Genomic DNA, 5,940 nt, shown 5'->3' with positions numbered 1-5,940 from the left:
TAGCACCAGCTAGGAAATGAAGTGAATAGAGCACCAGCTCTGAAGTCAGGAGGACCTGAGTTCAAATGTGGTCTCAGACATGTAATACTTCCTAGCTGTGTGACCCTGGGCAAGTCATTTAATCCCAATTGCCTCAGAAAAGAAAGAAAGAAACAAACAACAACAACAACAACAACAACAACAACAAAAACAACTTAGTTCTCTCTATATTTAAGAAATGTGACGTTATCAGAGAAACTTGTTTCATGATTTTTCTCAATTATGATTTTTAACTGTATTTACCTCCATCATATTTCCCCTTATGTTTATTTCAGTCTTTCTCTCTTTTACCCTATCCTTCCTTAAAAGTGTTTTGCTTCTGACTACTGCCTTTCCCAATCTGCTTTTCCTTTTATCATCCCTTCTTCTCATTTCTCTTTCCCTTCATATTTTTCTGTATGTCATAGGGTAAGATAGATTTCTAGACTCAATTGATTGTGTATGTTAGTCTCTTTTTGAATCAATTCCAATGAGAGTAAAGTTCATTCCTTCCCTTTCATCTCCCTCATCTTTCCCTCCAGTGTAAAAGCTTTTTCTTGTCTCTTTTATGTGAGATAATTTGTCCCATTCTAGCTTTCTCTTTCTTTTTTTTTCAGTTCATTCCTCTTTTACCCCATAATTTTATTTTTTAAGATATCATGCCATATTCAACTTATAACTTTGCTCTATTTCTATATATTCCTCTCACTGCCCTAAAATGAGAAAATTCTTATGAGTTACATGTATCATCTTCTCATGTAGGAATGTAAACAGTTTAGTCTTATTGAACTCTTTATGATTTCTCTTTCCAATTTACCTTTTTATGCTTCTTTTGAGTCTTCTGTTTGAATATCAAATTTTTTATTTAACTGGTCTTGTCATCAAGAATGCTTGGAAGTCCTCTATTTCATTAAATATCCATTTTTCTCCCTAGAATTATACTCAGTTTTGCTGGATTGGTGATTCTTGGTTGTAATCCTAGCTCCTTTGTCTTCCATATTCCAAGCCCTTCTATTCTTTAAAGTAGAGGCTATTAAATTTTGTGTTATCTTGACTGCGGCTCTAGAATAGTTGAATTGTTTCTTCCTGGATGCTTGCAGTTTTCCCTTGGACCTGGGAACTCTAGAATTTAGCTATAATATTTCCAAGAGTTTTCATTTTTGGGATCTCTTTCAAGAAGGGATAGGCAAATTCTTTCAATTTCTATTTTGCCCTCTGGTTCTAGAATATCAGGACATTTTTCCTTGTTAATTTCTTGAAAGATGATGCATAGGCTTTATTTATTTATTTTTCATCATTACTTTCAGGTAATCCCATGATTTTTAAATTCTCTTTCCTTGATCTTTTTTCCAGGGAAGTTATTTTTGTAGTGAGATATTTCACATTGTCATTTATTTTTTTCGTTCATGTTTTATTGTTTGTTGATTTCTCATAAAGCTATTAGTTTCCATTTGCTCAATTCTAATTTTTGAGGAATTATTTTCTTTAGTGAGTTTTGTATCATTTCCATTTGGCCAATTCTACTTTCATAATTCTTTTCCTTTGGTGAATTTTTGTGCCTCTTTTCCCATTTAGCCAATTCTGCTTTTCAATCCATTCTTCTCTCCATTTTTTTCTTTTCTTTTTTTTTTTTTTTCTTTCTTTCTTTCTTTCTTTCTTTCTTTCTTTCTTTCTTTCTTTCTTTCTTTTCTTTTTTTTTTTTTTTTTGGTATCTCTTTTTACCATTTGGCCTAGTGTGGTGATTTCTTCTTTTAAAATAAAATAATGGTGGTTCTCTCTGGGGGAGAGCAGGTTTCTCAGGGAAGTTTTCTGGAGGCAGCCTTAGTATCAGTTCAGATCAATAATTACCCCAAAACTCAGCCAGGTGATAAAAGTTCAGATCTTTTGTTGTCTCCAATATAGCCTGGTTAGCTTAGAGACCTAGCTCTCTGCTTGGTTCCAAGAGCTCCCTCCGAATGTCTCCAAATCCAAAGGTTAGTCCTTCAGCCCAGCCAGCCAAGTGGAAAATGGAATGGATCTCTCTTGCAGCTCTTGCAGCTTTGTCCTTTGCTTCTGCCTCTGCTTTCTTCACTCTCCAATTCAGCTCCACTCTCCATGTAATTCAGTTGAATTCTCTCGATTGGGTTTATATATGACTCTTCTGAGAGACTGGGATTATGGGTTTTCTCCCAGAGTGCTCTCTGGCGCTAAAAGCTTCAAGGGAGGTGTGAATTCGGATATCTCATACTAAACCCTGAAATCTTCCAAACATGTGAACTCCAATGAGTAAAGGTGTGAACACAAGCACTGTATCAATTACATTGAGTTAATACTAGGATTCTAATATCTCCCTTGAGTTATCACCTTGTTTCAAGTTAACACTAGGATTCCAATAGCCTAGCTTGTTTTTTAAGATGTTATTTTCTTCAATATTTTTTGGTGTCTCCTTCACCAAGCAGTTACTCTTTTTTTTTTCATGATTTTCTTACATCACCCTAATTTCTTTTCCTACTTTTCCTCTACCTCCTTTCTTTGATTTATTTTTAGTGAGGCAATTGGAATTAAGTAACTCCCCCAAGGTCACAAAACTAGTAAGTATTAAGTGTCTGAGGCTGGATTTGAACTCAGGTCTACTTATGACTCCAGGACTGGTGCTCTATCCACGGTGTCTAACTGCCCCTACTTGATTTTCAAAATCCTTTTTGAGTTCTTCTATGGCCTGAGACAAATTCATACTTTTTGGGAGGCTTTGGATATAGAAGCTTTGACTTTATTATCTTCTTCTGAATCTGTTTTGATCTTCCTTGTCACCATAGTAATTTTCTATGGCCAGAATTTTTTTCTGTTGTTTGCTCATTTTCTAGTCCCTTTCTTGACTTTTAACTCTTTGTTAAAGTGGGGCTCTATTTCAAAGGTGGAGGATACACTGTCCCAAATTTCAGGGTTTTTTTGCAGCTGTTTTCAGAAATGCTGTTAGGAATCTTCAAGTTTTCAGTTCTTCCAAAGTGGTATGATCTAAGGAGAGGTGTTTACCACTCTCCTGGCCTATGCTGGGTTCTCTGAATGACCACAAGCTCTCTTTTCTTCCCTGGAACTCTAAGGAGGATCCCTCTTCCACTGTGTCCCACTAGCTATGGTGTGGTAATGCTTCCTAGTATGTGCTAGCCTGGCTGCACTGGACTGTGCTCCACTCTAACCCAAGTGGGACAGACCTTTCCTGGCTGATCTTGTCTTTAGCAAGGAAACTATTTCACTCCATCCTTTTGTGTGTTCTGCCACTCTAGAAAGTGTTTTATAGCATTATTTAGAGGTGTTCAGAGGGGTTTGGGGGAGAGCTCAGGTGAGTTGCTGACTTTTTTCTACCATCTTGGTCCATAATCCTGATTTTTTTCGTACTGTCTATAGCCAAATATGGAATTTTTATTCTACACATATGCAGTTAAAACCTTCCTGGTATCAAATCTGTTAGGCAAGCACCAGGAAAAGTGCAGATTAAAAAAAAAAAAAATTTGTCCAGATTTTCATGGTGAAGTAGAAGAAGGGCTTCCTTGAATCATAAACTCTGAGTTTCCTTCTTGTGGCAAAATCATAATTTCTTTTCTGTAATAGTGCTGCACAGGCAAATATTCAGATCATATTCAAATCACCAGCATCTTGAGTGTTCCTACTACTGTTTTTTATGGGCTAGATGTTGCCTTCACTCATAGGATCAGCTGATGAAGAAATCTATTTACTATGGTACAGAACTTGTCTTTCATGAAACATCTGTCTCTTTGTACTTTGTTGGTCCTGATATTCCTGGCAATCATTTCTTGCTGTTTATAGTTTACTTCACTTCACTTCACTTCATTACAGTACAAACATTTTCTAGGTGCTTAATTTGTGTAAGAAGCTATGCTAGATTCTGGTAAGAGAAGGATGAAAAAAAAATAATGTTTTTGTTCTGTCGGAACTTTTCCTTTCATTGAATAGAGGTGATTCTTTATTGGCTATTTATTATTTGCATCCTTATTCTATATACTTTTATCCATTTCTTTTATGGCTTGTTCTTTAATGCCAGTCCTGGATTTTGCTATTTGCTTCATTTCTGATGATACAACACTATTTAGTCATTTTAAATAATGCTAATTTTTAGCATTGTACCATCTGAAGATGGTTTAAAATAACATGGTATAATTCTTGACTATTCTAAATCTTTGAGAAAGGGCTTATTTTTATAGCACAGTTTTCCTAATATAGCTATGTATTGACTGTTGAGCGACTGAAATTTTATATTTAAGCTGTTTTTTAAAAGAAGAAATTGTCCTAAACTGTATTCTAAAACTTATTGGTGTTTTGAAATAGAAGACTTTGAATACAGTATAACTTTTCTTGATACTTCAAGATCAGCCACATGAATGTTACTTTTTTAAAAAAGTACCACAGATTTTATCATAAATTGATGACCTTAGAAATTGTTTAATTCAAGTCTCTTCATTTTAAATACAAAGAAATGGAGACCTAGAGAAGTCAAGGGCCATTGCTGGACCTGAAACTTACTGTCTTGAAAGATTCTCACTTGTCACCTTGTTTTTTTTCATTGTTTCTTTCTGATTATAGAATTACAGTGGAATATAGTTGCCACTTTTAAAGGTAATGCACAAATCAAAAGTTCAAGTATCTTTTTCACTCTTTAGATAATTACACTTTTCTTCCTTTTGACTATTGGCATGTTTTGGTACCATTCAGATCACTGTAGTTTCCTTTTTTTTTTTTTTTTAATTTAATTTTTTTGTCTTTGTGTGTGTGTGTGTATGTGTGTGTGTGTGTGTATTTTATTCTTTTCAATATGAAAAACCATTATAAAGAAATGTACTTAAAGGACATGAAATATACAAAAACACAAATCCAAGAAGTAGCATATGAAATATTATAATCTGTACATTTTTAATATTATGTCTCCTTTTTTTTTTGACAACTTAAAACAAATGAGATTTGTAACAATGAAGCTACAAAGTGCTATGTTATTTTTTGACAACCACAGTAGTTTCTGTCATTAATCCAGTAAGATTGTAGATCAGGGATTCTTGTCCTTTGTGTGTGTGTGTGTGTGTGTGTGTGTGTGTGTGTGTGTGTGTGACAATCTGGTGAAACTTTAAGGATCCCTTCTTTGGGATATTCTGAACTCAGCTTTTTTTTGATTCATGCCCATTGGCCAATATATTTACTGTACCACCTCCCACCTCCCCTTTCTACTCTGACATATGTGTGTGTGTGTATGTATACACACACACACATATGCATTGAAAGACAATTAGAAAATTTAAAAGAATCCTTACTTTCAGTTTGCACACAGTTGAAGTCTTCTCTAGGGTATGAAGAATCAGAAGAACTGTTCAAAAGCAGGCACATATATGAGAGTCTTTCTAGTTCCCTAGTTATTAGAACTCCCTGTCCCAAATTACTATGTATTTAGCCTGCATATATTTTGTCCCTACTTATCTGTATTCATGGCTTCCCCTCACCCCACTTTTTAATCATTTGTATTCCTAGTACTTAGCTCAGTCCCTGATAAGTGCTTGATAAATATTTTTTTTATTTAAATAGAAATGTAAGGGTGTTTAGAAAGAGTATGATTATAAAACTCAAACATTTTTCATTAACAGAAGACAGTTCTTCAAATGGTACAATACTAGGTCATAATTTCCTTTACAATTAGTGTTTATTTTTCAGTGAATTATAGGCATAAAAAACATTGAAAAAATAAAATCATTAAATGTATACCAAGAGAAAAGAATATTCTGGCAAAAAAAAAAGGGCAACTTTTGCATGAAATCTCTTCTGAGATAACATTTCATGTTCTGAATAATCAGGAAGGTAACAGTAAGAAACAAGAAGACTGGTAAAAATCTTTCTAGGCACTAACCATGCTTTCTCAACCTGAGTTCTATTATTGTCTAGCAA

This window comes from Antechinus flavipes, chromosome 3, assembly GCF_016432865.1.
Source record: "Antechinus flavipes isolate AdamAnt ecotype Samford, QLD, Australia chromosome 3, AdamAnt_v2, whole genome shotgun sequence".
Taxonomy (NCBI): Eukaryota; Metazoa; Chordata; class Mammalia; order Dasyuromorphia; family Dasyuridae; genus Antechinus; species Antechinus flavipes.
This window is presented reverse-complemented; position numbering follows the sequence as displayed.